General features: G+C 42.2%; 1 non-coding gene across 1 annotated transcript; it reads left to right on the forward strand.

Annotated features, from left to right (window-relative positions):
• Positions 1 to 17,009: 17,009 nt before the first annotated feature.
• On the forward strand, positions 17,010 to 17,081 carry TRNAH-GUG (transfer RNA histidin (anticodon GUG)). Its single transcript has one exon. It is a non-coding gene; the product is annotated as a tRNA-His (tRNA).
• The last annotated feature ends 4,387 nt before the right edge of the window (positions 17,082 to 21,468 follow it).

Genomic DNA, 21,468 nt, shown 5'->3' on the forward strand with positions numbered 1-21,468 from the left:
CATAATGGAGTTACAAGCGCCACTATCAATGAGAATCTTAAGTCCGCACAGCGTGATGAAAGGCATCTGGGGAGCATTGTAAATGTAATTCAAGTCTTCGGCCGTGGCGACTCGGTTTAAACGAAAATCCTGAGTGTAGTCCTCGTTTTCGCTCTCAAAGTACTCATTTGGAAAGTAGGATGAGTCGACCGGAGTGTCGTATGTATTTTCCATCTGAAGACATTATTTGCTAGAAGAGTTTTCAGACAGTGGGTCTTCGATTGTTTTCGCGTGGGAGTTCAAATTTCCTCGAATAGTGGAAACAACTGACATGGGTTTCGGGAATTGTTGATGTGATTGTTGGGGAGAGAAACGTCTACCAATATGGCTGGGCGTAGGGTAGGGACGATTCGTTGGAATAGCTCGTCTCGAAAGTTGTTGGTTTCGTTGAGCTGAAGGCTGAGGAATTTGTTGAGGTGTGTGAGAACTCCAGTGAGGTCGGCTTGGTTGGTTTGGTATATGATGTGCTTGTTGGTTTGAATGATTATATGTGTTCTGAGGTCTCCCTTGTGAGAAGGGTCTTGAAAACGTGAATGGATTATGACTTGAGTTGTGTGAGGGCGGCTTACTACTCATGAATCTGTTTTGAGTTGTCGATCGTGTTCCTCTTAATTGATCCATGTAGTTTTCGTGTGATCTGTCATTGTCATATGATCTACAGGTTCTAAGAGCTTGGCTGAACGATATGGCTCTAATATACCGGCTTTAAATGTGTGTAAGCTTATTTCTTCTAACTCTCTTAGTTTTAATTAATTAGTTTTAATTCTAAGATCTGGTCTCTATAGTTGATTTTACAGAGGCTTTTGTAACGAAGCATTAGCGAATCTAAGCGTTCATGGTAATCAGTATAGGATCCATTAGCTTTCTGAGAATAATTTGAGATTTCCTGTATTAAGAGGCGTTCGTCTCTAACATCTCCATATTTTCTTAATAACTTCTCTTTAAATCTCTCGTAACTAGTGTTGGCATCTAAATCCAAAATGCTACATGCGTCTCCTTTCAATTTAGATTTTACCATATTGAATAGGATGTTATTAATGAGGTCTGCATGTGGGACTGTAGCAGCTCTCTTAAAATTATTTAAGAAAGAGTCGCACCTTGCAAGAAAATAATCTAAGATACAGGAAGAACTTCCGTTAAATTCAGGTAATAGTTGGATATGAGCATATTCAAATTTGGAAAGAAGTTCCTGCCCAGATATATTGAATTATTAATAATATGTGAACGAGATAAAAATAAATGTATAAGTTAAAAAATTATTAGTTTATTTAAATGATGGTGAAAAGCAAAGATCTTGCTAGTTCGCATTCAATTGAAAGGCAAAAAGAATTGTATATTATTATTATTATTATTATTATTATTATTATTATTATTATTATTATTATTATTATTATTATGTTTGAATTAAACCAACTTGGGTTCACCGAAAGTATTCTTTTAAAGAAAATGAGGAAAGCGAAAAACCTAATTGATAGATCTTACTAATGCACTCTTTTACTTTGTGTGGCTGATGTTTCACTTACAGACTGGAAAAGATGAGCAGCGATTTCAGCATCCTCCTGACCTGGTGGTGATCAGCTTGGCGTCTTGTCCTTGGTGAGTCGGGTACAACAGCAGTAGAACGGATAGGCAGCAGGCGTATCGGCAGATAGTAAGGCTTCTCGTGGAAGTTGTTACTCACACTTCCAACAGCTTTGTAGTCTATCTGGCTAGGATGGACGGTTTGTCTATCCCGGACAGGCCCCCAGTTAAGTTTTTAGCTTTTTACGGCTAACGGTCCCTCGAATTCGAACCGTATCTGCGTGTTCCTTAACTCAGAAAGGATTGAAGACTTTTTGTAGAATAACATTTTATTACAAGTAGAAAGGTCTGGTTGCTAATTACAAAGTTGCTTACATGACCGTCGTGTACTGCACAGAACATGGTGAAGAGAATGAACCTCGAGTAGCGATTCCTTCCTTCATTTATACTATCTTAATGTACAAAGATCAATACAGTCATAACAGCAAGAGGCTGTTATGACCAACAGCCCTCATGACTAATATACGCATGGGGTACAATGGTCAGTGCGAGTTATAATGTTGGTTCTCCAGTGAGTAACCACCTCATGACTGGCCTTTACAAAGTTTTTCCTGACTCACAGGGAGAGTCATCTTATTTGTGAAATATGTTTTATGATTAATATATACAGATCTTAGTAATATCTTACAGTTTGGAACCTTTCATATAATACATTAAAATGAATATTCCTGTGAATTAGCAGGAATATTAGATACAGGTGATATTTCGGGTAAGGAATATAACTCATCTACGGACATCAGGTTGACGTATTTGAGCACCTTCAAATACGACCGGATTGAACCAGGAGGGAATCTGCAGAAGGCCAGCGCCTCAACCGTCTGAGCCACTCAGCCCGGCCGTCGGTTTCATCTTTCCTCTCCGAGCTCCCTTGGTCAACTGTTGTTGTTTCTCCACCCTGACCGTATTAGGTTTTCGAGGTCTAGGGGGTCCTTCATTTTCACACGCTTTGTAGCCTTTCTCTTTCTTTATCTGATACCTTCATTACTAGAAGTGTCGGACCTCTTCCATTTTCCTTCAGATTAGTGCTAGTTAGTGCCCAGGTGTACTTTTTAAAACAATAACCACCACTACTACCAACTCGACCACATAGTACAGGAAGAAGTTTACCTAAATCTCGACCAGTAAGCACGACAACCTGCGAGGAAGTGAACGAGTGTGTCTCGTATACTGGAATTACACCCTTGGCGCGGCGCCTTGTGAGTGCTGGAGCACTGCCAAGCTTTTGATGCGATGTGTATCGATTACTAGAACATAACAATTACTAAAATGTACCGATTACAGTTTTATTTTCAGGATTAAATTACGAGTAGTTCGCCTCTGTGGTGTAGTGGTTAGTGTCATTAGCTGCCACCCCCGGAGACACGGGTTTGATTCTCGGCTCTCCCACGAAATTTGGTAAGTGGTACGAGGGCTGTAACGGAATCAACTCAGCCTCGGGAGATCAACTATGTAGAGGGGGTTTAATTTCCATCTCAGCCACCATCGAAATAGTTTTCCATGGTTTCCCACTCTCCTCTAGTCAAATGCCGGAATGGTACCTAACTTAATACCACGACCGCTTTCTTCCCTCTTCCTTGTCTGTCCCTTCCGATCTTCCCAGCCAACAACAAGCCCGCTGTTCAGCTTAGCAGGTGAGGCCACCTGGGCTAGGTACTGGTCCTCCTCTCTAGTTGTATCCCCGACCCATATTCTCACGCTCCAGGACACCGCCCTTGAGGCGGTAGAGGTGGAATCCATCTCTGTCTGAAGGAAAACCAAATCTGGAGGGTAAACTATTAAGAAAGAAACAAGAAGAAGATGAAGATATTACGAGTAAAAACCCCATTTTGCTGAGAGTAACGATTACGAGTAAAAATTACTAAAAAGGTATTCGTTACAAGTAATTCAATTTACTCTCATTCAATTATTTCCCAACTCTGATTGTATTTGATGAAAGTCTCGTCAACATCACGTGGCACGGTAGGAAAATGGTGTCTTCGAACGGCATGCGTAGATTCTTTCTCAATAGTTTAATACCTTTATGCCCAATGTCTCTTGCAACTCTATTTTATTCATTAGTTCTTAAAATCATTTTGTTCGGTATGGTATGTAAGTCTTCTGATTTACATTTCACTGCTGTTCGGTTAGTTACTGATTTCACTAGATCGGTATCCATTTCTACATGACTATGCAAAAAGTTTGTAACTGCTGAAAAGTCATTAAAAAACTCCTATATAAACATTTGTATTGTACTTAAGATGTATACATCTGAAGCGTACAGACCCATCCTTTAATCGATTCACTTCACTGATCTTATGGTTGTTTATTACTAAGCATTTTCCCTTTTTTTTCTATTTTTTCTTATTGATTCAAGTTACAGGATGTCAAGTGGCATGTGCTTTCAACCTACGTAAACCAAGGAAACTGATGGTTATGTGTTCTGGTGGCCCGTCCTGACAATCTACGTATTCCAAAGAAACTGGGGACGCATTCTGACGGCCGTTCTGGCAACCTATATAAGCGTACACCAAAGAGACTGGAGCGGGTTCAGGAAACATGCATACAACAAAGTCGGACATTACTGGTCCAAACTTACTGTTGATGTGAATAAAAGATTATCGAACCTGATCCAAACCAGTTACCATTACTGGTCCAAACTTACTGCTGATGTGAATAAAAGATTATCCAACCTGATCCAAACCAGTTGCCATTACTGGTCCAAAATTACTGTTGATGTGAATAAAATATTATCGAACCTGATCCAAACCAGTGGCCATTACTGGTCCAAAGTTACTGTTGATGTGAATAAAAGATTGTCGAACCTGATCCAAACCAGTTGCCATTACTGGTCCAAACTTACTCTTGATGTGAATAAAAGATTATCGAACCTGATCCAAACCAGTTGCCATTACTTGTCCAAACTTACTCTTGATGTGAATAAAAGATTATCGAACCTGATCCAAACCGGTTGCCATTATTGGTCCAAACTTATTGTTGATGTGAATAAAAGATTATCGAACCTCATCCAAACCAGTTGCCATTACTGGTCCAAACTCACTGTTGATGTGAATAAAAGATTATTGAACCTGATCCAAACCGGTTGCCATTACTGGTCCAAACTTACTGTTGATGTGAATAGAATATTATCGAACCTGATCCAAACCAGTTGCCATTGCTGATCCAGACATACTATTGATGTGAATAAAAATCACCGAACCTGGTCCAAACGTTCTGCGCCGTTCAATTAGCGGCTCCAGGTCACCAGCTCAGACTCCCAGGATGGAACCTGGTGGGGAATCTCCACAACGAGCGGTCATTTTTGACAGGTGGAGGATACCGAGGATGTACAGCATAAGAGCTGTAAGCCCTCACCCACACGGGATAAGCCATTCGTTCGGTAAATAAATAAATAAATAAATAAATAAATAAATAAATAAATAAATAAATAAATAAATAAATAAATAAATAAATAAATAAATAAATAAATAAATAAATAAATAAATAAATACTAGTTTGTATTGTAAAAGAGGACTCTTGTTTAGTCCAGAACATTATCCCATGAACCAGCCCCGTGGTCTAGGGAGAGCGTGCCTGCCTCCTATTCGGAGGACCAATTTCGATTCCCGCACAGTCCAATGAGTTTAATTCTGTATTAACGGCTGGATTTGTGTTCACTCAGTCTCGTAAGACGAACTGAGGAGCTGTGTGATACGAGTGTCAGCGGATCAGGTCACAAAAGCCAAGTAATACGGATGAAAAAGTCACCACGCTAGCCACGGGGCACTCCAAAATCTGCTGGCCAACGACGGGTGCAACTAGTTGGCAAACATATAAAAACGCTGAGTGTTAAGAAGACAGTACTAAATGAGTAGACTATAAACACGAAGTTTGGTCGAGATATAATCAATAGTGTAAGACAAAATTGAAAAAGAACTCTTCTGGTCTTCCTATAAACCCCTAGCCTGTTCAGCGATTTTTAAATAATATGTACATTTAATCCTGCTCCTGGATAAGTGGACTCTTTTGGTCGAAATATAACCAACAGTGTTAGAGAAAATTGGAAAAACGTCTTCTGGTCTTCCCGAAAAACCCCAATCTTTTTCTTGGTTTTTAAATGAAATGCATATCAAATCCTGTTCCTGAATGAGTATAGGAGTTTAGTCGATATGCAATCAATAGTATAAGAGAAAATTGAAAAATATCTTCTGGTCTTCCTGTAAACCCCTGTCTGTTTAGTGATTTTTAAAGGATATGCATGTCCAAACCTGTTCCTGGATGAGTAGACTTCAAATATGAAGTTTGGTTGAGATCAGTTCAGCCGTTTACTCGCGATGGTGGTACAAACAGACAAACAGACACGAAATATAAAATGGTATGATCTCGGGTTGACCCAAACAGGATAAATATATAAAAATTTGGTTAAATGTATAATATTACAGACAGCGGACCCCCTAGAATTTTATTTATAATATTATGAATACGTTCTTTCTGTCTTAATCTGTTTGCCTACCTGGAGAATTGGCCGTGTGGTTAGAGGCCAGCGGGTGTGAGCTTGCATCCGGGAGGTAGAGGGTTCGAATGCCACTGCCGGCAGCCCTGAAGATGGTTTTCCGTGGTTTCCCATTTTATTACCAGACAAATACTTGTGCTGTACCTTAATTAAGGCCATGCCCGCTTCCTCCCAACTCCTAGGCCTTTTCTATCCCATCGTCGCCATAAGTCCTATCTGTGTCGGTGCGGCGTGAAGCTACTAGCAAAAAAAAAAAGTTTACCCTCCAGGGTTGGTTTTTCTTCGGACTCAGCGAAGGATCCCACCTCTACCGCCCCAAGGGCAGTGTCCTGGAGCGTGAGACATAGGGTCGGACGATACAACTCGGGAGGATGACCAGTACCTTGCCCAGGCCGCCTCACCTGCTATGCTGAACAAGGGCCATGTGGGGGTTAGGAAAGATTGGAAGGGACAGGCAAGAAAGAGGGAAGGAAGCGGCCGTTGCCTTAAGTTGGGTACCATCCCGGGATTTGCCTAGAGGGGGAGTGGGAAACTACGGAAAACCACTTCCAGGATGGCTGAGGCGGGAATCGAACCCACCTCTACTCATTTGACCTCGCGAGGCTGAGTGGACCTCGTTCCAACCCTCGTACCACTTTTTAAATTTCGTGGCAGAGCCGGGAATCGAACGCAAGCCTCCTGGGGTCTCAGCTAATCAGTAATCAAACTAACCACTATACCACAGAAAAGGACAGATTATGAATTACTTGCGTTTTTCGAAACTATTGAGTACTATAACATCAGATTAAATTCTTTCATTCTTCATCTTAAAAGAATGGCAGATCACTTACAGGTTTGCGACCTCTCTCTGGCCAGGAGAGGCGCAGAGGCTTAATGTGGGGTGATAGGTGAAGGAGGCAAGTTTTAGAGAGCTATTTATTGATCTTTATATCATAAGCATATGCGGATGTAGTTTTACTAAATCTATGTATTCTTAGTCCGCCTCTGTGGTGTAGTGGTTAGTGTGATTAGCCGGCACCAACTAGCGGCACGGGTTCGTTACCCGGATGTGCCGTGAAATATGAAAAGTAGTACGAGGGCTGGAACAGGGGCCACTCAGACTCGAGAAGTCAAATGAGTAGATGTGTGTGTGTGCGTGTTGGGGAGGGGGGGGGGGTTGATTCCTTCCTCTGCCCTCCTCGAAGTGATTTTCTGTGCTTTTCCACTTCTGCTCCATGCAAATGCCGGAATGGCACCTAACTTAAGGCTAGGACCGCTACCTTCTCTCTTCCTTGTCTAACCCTTCCGATCTTGCCATTATCCCGCAAGGTCTCTGTTCAGCATAGCACGTGAGAACGCCTGGGTGAGCTTCTTGCCCTCCACCACAGTTGTATCCTCCGACCCGAAGTCTCACGGTCCAGAACACTGCCCTTGAGGCAGTAGAGGCTAGATCCCTCGCTGAGTCCGTGGAACAAACCAACCGTGAACGGTAAACGTATTAGGAAAGAAAAAAAGGAAAGAATGCATGTAGTCCCAAATGCAAGTAACAACGGAAATAGTTACTCCAACTTTTACTAAAGAAAGGAATACAGTCATCACACGTGCCACAGGTACGGATGATGGTTTGTGTCCGCAAGGAAACAGTTTGTCAAATAGCTACCAGAGGTCATCTGACGTTGAAGAAGACCACGGAGGCATGGAGCGGGACTGCTCACGTTAGCCTTTATAAACGTTAGCCTATATAACAGAGTCGTGTACAACAGGGCAGCTGTCTTGTCGTAGCCGTGGTGGTTAGGACATTGCATTGTGGCCGTAATAACCCAGGTTCGAATCCTGGTCACGGCAGGGAGTACTTTTTATGTCAAAATAATTCATTGGACTTTCTTACAAAAATAATGTATTGCAAAATTACATGGACCACTCATCAAGTATCTAGAATATAAATATTTTTCTTCTTCTTAATCTGTTTACCATCCAGGGTTGTTTTTCCCCTCATACTCAGAGAAGGATTCCACCTGTACCGTCTCAAGGGCAGTGTCCTGGGGCGTGAGGCATTCGGTTGGGGATACAACTGGGAGGATGACCAGTACCTCACCCAGGCGGCCTCACCTGTTATGCTGAACAGGGGCCTTGCGATGTGATGAGAAGATTGGAAGGGACAGACAAGGAAGAGGGAAGGAAGCGACCGTGGGCTTAGGTACCATACCGGCATTTTCCTTGAGGAGAAGTGGGAAACCATGGAAAACCACTTCGAGGATGGCTGATGTGGGAATCGAACCCACTACTACTAATTAGACCTCCCGAGACTGAGTGGACCCCGTTCCAGCCCTCGTACCACTTTCCAAATTTCGTGGCAGAGCCGGGAAACGAACTGGGGCCTCCGGCGGTGGCATCTAATCACACTAACCACTACACCACAGAGGCGGACAGAATAGAAATAATATACAGAATAAGAATAGGAAAAGGGCAGAGTGCAATTGAGGTCAAGTGAATGGTACAAGAAAATGAAATGTCACGTTAAGATTCCTCGTATTCACAACTGACATAACACAGGGCTACGAATTAAATTGAATACGACCATTCTCGGGAATGAAAATATTGAAGAAGTAGCGAATGTACCCGTGCTTCGCTACGGTATTCTACATTGTATTCGAATATCGAAGTAAATAGAGTGCATGCAGTAAATAAGATTGTTTTAAAATTGCATGTCTCTTAGCGTTATCCGAGAAAGAGCATGGGGAGGTCCCCGTACGTTGTTTCCAATGTAAAGTGTTTGTTATGGATTTGTGATATAACGGCAGGCTCACTTGCCTACTGCCATTCACAATCGAGTTGGGAAGTTTACATTATAATTGCAGGCCCCATTGCCTACTATGCGGACAGAATCGATTTGGGGAGTTTTCGTTAAAATGGCAGGCCCCCTTTCCTACTTCCAGACAGATTACAGTTGAGGAGTTTCTATTATAATGGCAGGCAATTACCCTACTATCTCTCGAAATTGAGTTGTGCAGTTATCATTATAATGCCAGGCCCATTTTCCTACTTTCAGCCAGCTTACTGCCAGTCACACCAAGTTGGTGAGTTTCCATCAAAATAGCAGGCCACTATGCCAAATGCCAGTCACATTTTAGATGAGGACATTTCTTTATAATGGCGGACACCCTTGCCTACTGCCAAACACAATCGGGTAGGGGAGTTTTAAACAAAACTGCATGCTCACTTGCCTTCTGCAAGTCAAATCGAGAAGTGAACTATTCATTACAATTGTAGACCTTCCTTACTAATGACAGTTACACGGCAGTTGGAGAAGGAACCCTTTCATACTGCCAGTCAAAGTCGGTGTGGGGAGTACTGATTACAATAGCAGACCCACCCTTTCTCGATCGCTACAAATCGACATCATTGAATATATATAGATCGACATACGAAAGTATATGCGTGTTTACAATATTGAAGACCTTCATTTACAGATTAACTGCTACTAAACGTACGTCATATCGACAAAGGATTATACCATAAGACACGCCGGATTTAGTGGCCTAAATGGCTGGTCCTATGATATGTCATCTATTCTTGGGTCAGATTGAGTTAGAAACGTGGAACAGGGTAACGTTCTTGTAAGATTATCTCACATTACATTACTTTTCGGATAATTATGTGACAGCTACATACATAGCATTTGGCTCATACACTGACTGACAGAGCAAATGCAACACCAAGAAGGAGTGGTCAGAACTTTATGCCAATTGCAGGGTAGACTGACGTCACTGAGGTATGCTCATGATGTGAAATGCGCCGCTGTGCTGCGCACGTAGCGAACGATAAATGGGACACGGCGTTGGCGAATGGCCCACTTCGTACCGTGATTTCTCAGCCGACAGTCATTGTAGAACGTGTTGTCGTGTGCCACAGGACACGTGTATAGCTAAGAATGCCAGGCCGCCGTCAACGGAGGCATTTCCAGCAGACAGACGACTTTACGAGGGGTATGGTGATCGGGCTGAGAAGGGCAGGTTGGTCGCTTCGTCAAATCGCAGCCGATACCCATAGGGATGTGTCCACGGTGCAGCGCCTGTGGCGAAGATGGTTGGCGGAGGGACATGTGGCACGTGAGAGGGGTCCAGGCGCAGCCCGAGTGGCGTCAGCACGCGAGGATCGACGCATCCGCCCCCAAGTGGTGGCAGCCCCGCACGCCACGTCAACCGCCATTCTTCAGCATGTGCAAGACACCCTGGCTGTTCCAATATCGACCAGAACAATTTCCCGTCGATTGGTTGAAGGAGACCTGCACTCCCGGCGTCCGCTCAGAAGACTACCATTGACTCCACAGCATAGACGTGCACGCCTGGCATGGTGCCGGGCTAGAGCGACTTGGATGAGGGAATGGCGGAACGTCGTGTTCTCCGATGAGTCACGCTTCTGTTCTGTCAGTGATAGTCACCGTAGACGAGTGTGGCGTCGGCGTGGAGAAAGGTCAAATCCGGCAGTAACTGTGGAGCGCCCCACCGCTAGACAACGCGGCATCATGGTTTGGGGCGCTATTGCGTATGATTCCACGTCACCTGTAGTGCGTATTCAAGGCACGTTAAATGCCCACCGCTACGTGCAGCATGTGCTGCGGCCGGTGGCACTCCCGTACCTTCAGGGGCTGCCCAATGCTCTGTTTCAGCAGGATAATGCCCGCCCACACACTGCTCGCATCTCCCAACAGGCTCTACGAGGTGTACAGATGCTTCCGTGGCCAGCGTACTCTCCGGATCTCTCACCAATCGAACACGTGTGGGATCTCATTGGACGCCGTTTGCAAACTCTGCCCCAGCCTCGTACGGACGACCAACTGTGGCAAATGGTTGACAGAGAATGGAGAACCATCCCTCAGGACACCATCCGCACTCTTATTGACTCTGTACCTCGACGTGTTTCTGCGTGCATCGCCGCTCGCGGTGGTCCTACATCCTACTGAGTCGATGCCGTGCGCATTGTGTAACCTGCATATCGGTTTGAAATAAACATCAATTATTCGTCCGTGCCGTCTCTGTTTTTTTCCCAACTTTCATCCCTTTCGAACCACTCCTTCTTGGTGTTGCATTTGCTCTGTCAGTCAGTGTATATGGCTACTGGGTGGGCCAATTTTCGTGAAGAGTTTGATGATTCTGTATTTCATATAAGTAATCGAAGGTATGAATTATGCATGTGAAAATTCCAAATTGACTTAACATCCATTAATAGAGAAAAATCAAACGTAAAAGGGATACAGACACGGCAAAAAAGTCATAAGACCAAGGTTGTAGATCATTCCAAATTGAACGGAGATTGTGCAATCTGTTATGTGATAGGAATTTCCGATGGTCTGCACCATCATTAAAATTGCCTGCATATTTCGATATTCTCGGGGATAAAAAGTGAAAAATTTAATGGTCTTGGATGTTTTCCGTTAGTTACAGGCTAAAACGTATAATTTTGTCAAATTTCAATTATCTTCTTTTTTCTTCTGGCAGATTATGCCGCAATCTGGATTTTGGGCGAGGCGGGTAAAAATTAGGACTTTCAGGAAACTAAACCAAAAATTATGCAGATGGTCATTATTACCCCTTAAACGGAAAGCTGTACGAAAATTTCGCCAAAATAGTCAGTGTAGAGGCACACAGTCGTTACGATTTGATTTATATAGATAAGGAATCTGCTCCATGTAAAACACCTTTTTGGCTATGTCCGCTGGACTTAACCTGCAAAAGTGACCATTCATGATATCTCCCTTATTAATCCTTCTGACGAAAAAATCCACATGAAAAAAATAAAGGTTTAGAGGTGGAATTCCATCACGTTTGGTCGATTTCCAGTCAGGTTGGTCTTGTTCTGTATATATTGTGGAAGAATAAAATCACCATTTCGGTTCCCTATAAACCGCCAGTCCATTCCGGAACATGAAATGTTATTTACGTTTAAAACCTACCTTTGGACAGGTGGATGAATTTTGGTACGAATGTCTTCAGTAGTTTTCAAGTTGTAAGGAATACGCTTTACACGCACCCGCTCGTGAGTTAAGTCCGATGGGACTTGTACAAAAAAACGGTCCGTTAATGATATCTCCCTTATTAATCCTCGTATCGAAATGATGCACATGAGAAAAAAGGTTTAGAAATTAATTTCTACCAAGGTAGGTAGACTTCCATAAAGTTTGGTTGTGTATAGTTTTTGGAAGTGCAAAATCACTGTTTCGGTTTCGTATAAACCCCCAGTCAGTTCAGGGATTTAGAAACAATATTTGCCCTAAAACCTATCAAGGACAGGTGTATTCTAAATATGAGTCTTGGTGGAAATACATCCAGTAGTTTGTAGCACTCGCGTACATACGGAGTAATTAAGGAAGAAAATAATACAGTTAAGAAAGTTGAAAGTAATAGAAAATGGATTATAACTGAGGACAGCCGGATAACGACAAATATGTAAATGCCAAGTTAATGTATTGGAAAATCAAATGCCCCTCAATAAATTATGCTAGTGTGAGTTATGGATATAATAAAACGGTAACAGAGGAGAAATTTAGGTCCATTGATTCCTAGGTAAACAAATAATAAGAAGATGACTAATGGTGTTATTACATAATCTATTCGAAGGCGGTTATAACATCCAACGATATTCCGCCAATATCCCGCAGATAGGCCGAGTGACGCCTCTCTTGCCTTCTACCCAAGGAACAACCACGAATTTAAAAGCATAATGAGGAAAATGGCAATACGTTACTTACCTGCTGGCATGCAGTCAGAGACGTTGCCATGGTAACCTGTAGGTTCGTTGTCGGTCTGTCGGTCACTCAATGCAGAGCATGGTACCAGCAGAAAATTGTAAATTTCTCCGTCATGTAAAGAGTAAGGTAAAGTATGAACATAACGAAAGTTGTTTATAATAAAGAGACGTTTCACGTACGGTAAACGAAGTTTACAGAAAATCAATAGTATAGGAGAAAAAGGACATTCTGGTTTTCCTATAAACACCCCGTCTGTTCAAAGATTTTAAAATGATATGCACATTGAAACCTTCCCCGGGATGAGTATACTCTAAATATGAAGTTTAGTTGAGATCTATCGAGCCGTTTCGACGTGATGGTGGAAAAACCATTCTGGTTTTCCTATAAACCCCCCGTGTATTCAAAGATTTTAAAAGATATGCATATCGAAACCTTCCCCGGGAGGAGTATACTCTAAATATGAAGTTTGGTTGAGGTCTATCCAGCCGTTTCGACGTGATGGTGGAAAAACCATTCTGGTTTTCCTATAAACCCCCGTGTATTCAAAGATTTTAAAATGATATGCATATGTTTAAACCTTCCCCGGGATGAGTATACTCTAAATATGAAATTTGGTTGAGATCTATCCAGCCGTTTCGACGTGATGGTGGAAAAACCATTCTGGTTTTCCTATAAACCCCCGTGTATTCAAAGATTTTAAAATGATATGCATATGTTTAAACCTTCCCCGGGAGGAGTATACTCTAAATATGGAGTTTGGTTGAGATCTATCCAGCCGTTTCGACGTGATGGTGGAAAAACCATTCTGGTTTTCCTATAAACCCCCGTGTATTCAAAGATTTTAAAATTGTATGCATATCGAAACCTTCCCCGGGAGGAGTATACTCTAAATATGAAATTTGGTTGAGATCTATCCAGCCGTTTCGACGTGATGGTGGAAAAACCATTCTGGTTTTCCTATAAACCCCCGTGTACTCAAAGATTTTAAAATGATATGCATATCGAAACCTTCCCCGGGATGAGTTTACTCTAAATATGAAATTTGGTTGAGTTCTATCCAGCCGTTTCGGCGTGATGGTGAAAAGACCATTCTCGTTTTCCTATAAACCCCCCGTGTATTCAAAGATTTTAAAATGATATGGATATCGAAACCTTCCCCGGGATGAGTATACTCTAAATATGAAATTTAGTTGAGATCTATCCAGCCGTTTCGACGTGATGGTGGAAAAACCATTCTGGTTTTCCTATAAACCCCCCGTGTATTCAAAGATTTTAAAATGATATGCATATCGAAACCTTCCCCGGGAGGAGTATACTCCAAATATGAAGTTTGGTTGAGATCTATCCAGCCGTTTCGGCGTGATGGTGGAAAAACCATTCTGGTTTTCCTATAAACCCCCCGTGTATTCAAAGATTTTAAAATGATATGCATATCGAAACCTTCCCCGGGAGGAGTACTCTCCAAATATGAAGTTTGGTTGAGATCTATCCAGCCGTTTCGGCGTGATGGTGGAAAAACCATTCTGGTTTTCCTATAAACCCCCCGTGTATTCAAAGATTTTAAAATGATATGCATATCGAAACCTTCCCCGGGAGGAGTATAATCCAAATATGAAGTTTGGTTGAGATCTATCCAGCCGTTTCGGCGTGATGGTGGAAAAACCATTCTGGTTTTCCTATAAACCCCCCGTGTATTCAAAGATTTTAAAATGATATGCATATCGAAACCTTCCCCGGGAGGAGTACTCTCCAAATATGAAGTTTGGTTGAGATCTATCCAGCCGTTTCGGCGTGATGGTGGAAAAACCATTCTGGTTTTCCTATAAACCCCCCGTGTATTCAAAGATTTTAAAATGATATACATATCGAAACCTTCCCCGGGAGGAGTATACTCTAAATATGAAGTTTGGTTGAGATCTATCCAGCCGTTTCGACGTGATGGTGGAAAAACCATTCTGGTTTTCCTATAAACCCCCCGTGTATTCAAAGATTTTAAAATGATATGGATATCGAAACCTTCCCCGGGATGAGTATACTCTAAATATGAAGTTTGGTTGAGATCTATCCAGCCGTTTCGACGTGATGGTGGAACAGACAAACAGACAAACAAACAGACACGAACGTTTTTATTTATATAGATAGATTTCAAGCGGAGTAAGAACTAACCTCACAATGAACGGAAATCCAAGATATGTGCACTGTATAAACAGAATTCTCGAAAGGACAAACATCCAAAAATCAGGTACAGTAATACAAATATAGAATTACTGTTTGAATTCAAAATTCAAATCAACGTGGGTATAACAACCACCAGTAGGCGATATTTAAATAAAGTAAGCCGATTTTTCACCAGCTTGACATTTTATATCATGTTCAGAGAAAGTCAAACCCAACAACCACATATAGATAACGACAGGGGTCCAAGTGTACATTTCTCAAATGACACGAGAAATTTGTATGAAGTTGATAATTTCCCAACCATAACTTACACAAAGATAAAAGTTACATCAAAGAGGAGATAAATATTTACAGTCACACCAACTTTGAACAGAATACAAACTCGCAGGAAGGTCAAAGAGAAATACAATTACAAAGGAGCGGAGTAGTACAGTTTACAAGAAATTACCACACTGTCAAATCTGCACCACACTCACATGGAAAATAAGGATGTAAGATCCTTCTACAAAGCCGCAGGAGAAGTTGAGGCCGAAAGCATTTTTAAACGTCTATTTGAAGTAAAGTCCATGCATATAACCTCCTGATTCCAATAGCAAAATAATCATAGCATTCATACCGCAGTAGCTTCTTCATTCTCTAGTATCAGAAGCAGATGTCCGTCATAACAGAACCAAAACAATTCACATAAAGAAAACACTTTTCACACTCTCTCCAACAAGCCCCCGGTGTCCAGCTCATTCATCATTCAAGATCTCAGTTATATTTGCACTGTATCTCTGAAATTTTAAATTATGTGCTCAATAATAACCACAATGTCCGCCTCTATGGCGCAGTGGTTAGTGTGATCAGCTGCCACACAAACACATACCTTACTTTCTTCTGTCTCCAGAGGGTTATTCGGTGAAAATCTTCTACCCTTCTTATATTCACCCTTTAACTGAGAAAGGTCTAATGCATAATTGACTCCACACCTCATGGGTACGTTAACACATCCATTTCAATTTTTTTAGCAAAATGCATTGCAGGGGAGAACTTTGAGTGGATTATGGCTTTAGGTTCTCAGATACAGCTGATTTCCCGTCATAAACACGAAATACTTCTATATCCAATCGATAAAAGATTAACTAAGAGAATGTATTCCTCAGGGACGACTATGGTGTCCTTTATCCTTCCGAAAACCTTGTCCGGTAATATTAAAGAGAATAATCAATCGTCAGGAAGATCTAATTTGTTTACATAACATACCTACCATAGTGCTGTGTTTATTTTGTTCAGCACTATAAATAAATTGAAGGCCACCTCTGTGGTGTAGTAGTTAGTGTTATTAGCTGCCACAACCGATGGCCCAGATTCGATTCCCGGCTCCACTAAGAATTTTCAAAAGTGGTACGAGGGCTGTAATGGGGTCAACTCAGCCTCTAAGTAGAGAGGGTTCGATTCTCATCTCAGCCATTCTCGAAGCCGCTTCCTTCCCTGTTCCTTGTCTATCTCTTCCAATCTTCCCATCCCCCCGCAAGGCCCCTGTTCAACATAGCAGGTGAGGCCGCCTGGGCGAGGTACTTGTCATCCTCCCCAGTTTCATCCCCCGACCCAGAGTCTGAAGCCCCACGACACTGCCCTTGAGGCGGTAGAGGTAGGATCCTTCGCTGAGTCCGAGGGAAAACCTACCCTGGATGGTAAGCAGATAAAAGAAGGAGAAAGAAGTATTGAATGAGTGTGGTAGTATCGGACCCAGATTCTTTATGGTTGAGAAGCTGATGATTTTTTTAATTTCTTGAGGGCGCTGGATGTTTGGGACATTTTATAGGAAATTTTCAGTTTTAAATGTCACAATACGGATACCGGACGGTAGTTACAAGGAAGCAGTTCCTCCAGTAGCTCCTAGAGGGCACATGACGCGGAATTTGTCCAGAGAGAAATGGAGCGAGACCACTTAGTTATGGTACCAGTAGCTGTAATACAGTTCTGAAACACTTGTAGAACGCGGTGCTCGTAGCCGTGATCGTCTAGTGGTTAGGACATTGCGTTGTGGCCGCAATAACCCAGGTTCGAATCCTGGTCACGGCAGGAAGCACAATTTTAATACACAAATTATTCGATTAGATGTCCCAGAAAGCATAATTTTATGCAAAGCATGTTGATCACGTGTCACAGCTTCGTAGTTCAAATGTCTGAAATAATATTCTTTTAGCTAAATTCCCGGTTATTCGATAACCTACTTAATTCTTAATTTCAGTGAAATTTGAAATTATATGCTTATAAATTATAAAAATGCCCGCCTCTATGGTATAGTGGTCAGTGTGATTAGCTGCTGCTGCGGATGCCCGGGTTAGATTCCCGGCTCTGCCACGAAATTTGAAATGTGGTACGAGGGCTGAGTCCACTCAGCCTCGGGAGGTCAACTGAGTAGAGGTGGGTTCGATTCCCACTTCTCCTCCAGGCCAATGCCGGGATGGTACCTAACTTACGGCCACGGCCGCTTCCTTCCCTCTTCCTTGCCTATCCCTTCCAATCTTTCCATCCCTCCACAAGGCCCCTGTTCAGCATAGCAGGTGAGGCCGCCTGGGCGAGGTACTGGTCATACTCCCCAGTTGTATCCCCGACCAAGAGTCTGAAGCTCCAGGACACTGCCCTTGAGGCGGTAGAGGTGGGATCCCTAGCTAAGTCCGAGGGAAAAACCGAACCTGGAGGATAAACAGATGATGATGATGGGAAAAGTAAAAATTAAAAATAATTGGGCATACTTATAGTTGCCCGAAAAAATATTCAAATGTAATTAATGATTACCTTTTTTAAATCATGATGTTTAGTAGGAAGCCACGTCCATTACACGTGTTGATGTACAACAGGTAGCACAGTTGAAATACCTTGGCCAGATGGTAACAGTAAACCTTCAGTCCAACACTGAGATAAAACAACGAATAGCATTAGCAAAGCAAGCCTTCAGTGATGAACAGTCCCTTCTATGTCATAAACCAATGTCGCTCATCTTACGTAAAAAAATAATGAAATCTTATGTTTGGTGCCTGTATTATGTTGACACCTGGACTTTAACCAAGAGTGATATTAAGAGGCTAGAAGCTTTTGAGATGTGGTGTTCGCGTCGGCTGCAACGGATAATTTGGGTCAATCAATCAATCGATCAATCAATCCATACTGATATGCATGTAGGGCAATCGCTCAAGTGGATGATTTCCTGTCTCTTGTTTTCCTAACCTTTCCTTAAATGATTTGAAAGAAATTAGAAATTTATTGAACATCTCCCTTGGTAAGTTATTCCAATCCCTAACTCCCTCCCCTACAAACGAATATTTGTCAGGAAGAAGAAAATACTTACAACTGCAGCTTTCATTATTTTAGTGAGTACGATTAGAGAAAAGCGCAGACGCGAAGTGTGACAAAGAAAAATACTGGAAAGGAGAGTAGAATTAAGTTTGAAAAGAATACTTATGTCAGAAGCTTTAATTCATTATGCAGCAGGTTTTCAGAATTCTCTTGAGAATACCCCGACATGACTTTCAGTTCTTGTTGACAGTAATTTTATCTGAAATTGCAAGTAGAGGCCTAATGGTACAGATTATCGGAAAGCCTATATTTTTTATAGATAGCCTACAACTTTAAAGATTCCTAGGAACTGATGACATTTCACTTATATACCTATTTGTCTAGAGTATCAAAACAATCAATTTCAGTTATTGTGTCTGAGGTGTTTGAAGCTTTATACAACAATATCAAGGAATTGGTAAAGGTACGGAATAAAGAAAATCTTCATTATTTAACCTACCTAGTTAGAATCGTATTAGTTTGATAATATACGCGCGATTATGGGAGGTTAGGTTATTCAGCGAGGAGCGAAGCTAGAAATGAAACTACTTGGGTGGGGAAGAAGACGAACACTGAGGTATTGAACATTGTCCAAGAAAATATGGTGGTGGTGGTGATTATTGTTTTGAGAGGAAGTACAACTGGGCAAGCATCCTCTATATAACACTAATCAGAGAAAAAATGGAAGGGATCCTACACTTCGAAAAATGAAGGTATCGGCCAAAGAAAGACAAGAGCCACGAAGGTCGTGAAAATGAAAGATTCCCTAGGATTCGCAATCCTAAAACCGTTGGGGTCGGGAAAGAACAAGAGTTGAGGTTGGATAGAATAGATGAAAGTGAGGAGCCAGGCACAAGTAAGTGGAAGCAATGTCTGGAATCGGCTAAGGGCCCCGTGGCCGCCATTCCACCCTCTTAATTTGAGAGCCCCCGGGGCGCCTTTTAGTCGCCTCTTACCACACGCAGGGGATACCGTGGGTATTATTCTACCGTCCCCACCCACAGGGGGTTCCAAGAAAAGAGACAGCTGTTGAGTCGACAGATTAGGAAGAGACAACTTTTTTGGATGGGACATAGGCTTCGACATAGGAATGTGTTGATGGACATTTTGGAAGGTAAAATATCAGGGAAACGCCCTCGTGGAGGACCAAGAAAATGACATTTCTTGTGAACTCAGGATGCAGGAGCTATGAAGACGCAAAACGTACTGTACAGGATCGACCCAGTTCGAGAAGACTCATCGCAGGGGCAAACCAGAACAAGAATAAGAAGAATAAGATTACTATTTAAACAAGTAATCAGTAAAATCACAGTTACAATTACTTCATAGAATGCTTGTCTGTTGGGAATAAATGACATTTTCTTTTTCACATGGGGATGGAATGACACCCAAGTTTGCATGGAAACATAAATTAATCCACTTCGTGCTTTTTTGCATAGAGCCATAGAGACATTAAGTGGCTATCGTCACTAGGTAAGACTGCTCCCAAGCAAAGTTTGAATGTCATATTCATGTTTTCATTTTTTTTCATGGTAACTTAATCAAAATATTTATTCAAACAGCGGAAGGGAAATTACTTAACCTCTTCGCCGTCGCATGTTTAATTCTGTTCCATTCTCAACCACGCAACCCCTGTGGATGGGGGCGATAGAATAAAACTCTGTCGTAAGAGGCAACTAATAGGGGGACCAGGGACTCTCGAATTGGGAACTTGCGTTGGGAACCACGGTTCTGCAAGGTGAGTCTGACAATTCTTATGTCAGGCTCCTCGGTTTCATAATAATAATAATAATAATAATAATAATAATAATAATAATAATAATAATAATAATAATAATAATAATAATAATAATAATAATAATAATAATAATAATAATAATAATAATAATAATAATGTGAGATATTTACGTCCCATGAACTACTTTGACGGTTTTCGTAGACGCCGAAGTGCCGGAATTTAGTCCCTCAGAAGTATTTTTATGTGCCAGTACACCTACCGAAACGAAATTGTCGTATTTGAGCACCTTCAAGTACTACCGGACTGAGGCAGGATCGAACCTGCAGAAGGCCGGCGCCTCAACCGTCTCAGCCGCTCAGCCCGGCCCTCGGTTTCATCTTTCCTCTCCGAAATCCCTTGGTCAACTCTTGTTGTTTCTCGACCCTGACCGTATTAGGTTTTCGAGGTCTAGGGAGTCTTCCATTTTCACACGCTTCGTGGCCTTTCTCTTACTAGAACATAACAATTACTAAAGTGTGCCAATTACAATTTTACTTCCAGGATTAAATTACGAGTAGTCTGCCTCTGCGCTGTAGTGGTTAGTGTGATTAGCTGCCTCCCCGGATTTGATTCCCGGCTTTGCCACGAAATTTTAAAAGTGGTACGAGGGCTGGAACGGGTTCAACTCAGCCTCGGGAGGTCAACTATGTAGAGGGGGGTTTAATATCCATCTCAGCCATCATCGCAGTAGTTTTCCATGGTTTCCCACTCTCCTCTAGTCAAATGCCGAAATGGTACCGAACTTAATACCACGATCGCTTTCTTCCCTCTTCCTTGTCTGTACCTTCCGAACTGCCCATCCCACCACAAGGCCGCTGTTCAGCATAGGAGGTGAGACTGCCTGTGCTAGGTACTGGTCCTCCTCCCGAGTTGTATCCCAAAATTCTCACTCTCCAGGACACTTCCCTTGAGGCGGTAGAGGTGAGATCCATCGCTGAGTCTGAGGGAGGGTACCCCCCCACTTAAAATATGCATATGACCTATCCAGGGCCCACTAGAGGTCAAATAGTGCGACCATTACGTGACCAGTATCCACCTGATGTAGATGAGACACATCCGTACGATTATTGTTCGTAGGATCTCTTGTAATTAATAAAAGTGTTTCCTCGTTCTTCCACTACTTTGGGGTGAATCCCCGCGTCAATGAGGTGTCTTAACACTAACCAGATGGCTCCTAGTACTTTTCCACTATTATATAACTAAGTATTCTTTCTCTGTCCGTAAGTTATCAGCAACAAGGATATTACACACTTTAAATAAATACCCCAATTATAACTATCTCTTCTGGATCGAAAAGCGACGCCGGAATATGGATGTTATTAATTCTCACAGCGTAGACAATCAAGTTGGCCA

Source organism: Anabrus simplex, chromosome 1, assembly GCF_040414725.1.
Source record: "Anabrus simplex isolate iqAnaSimp1 chromosome 1, ASM4041472v1, whole genome shotgun sequence".
In the NCBI taxonomy this organism is placed as follows: domain Eukaryota; kingdom Metazoa; phylum Arthropoda; class Insecta; order Orthoptera; family Tettigoniidae; genus Anabrus; species Anabrus simplex.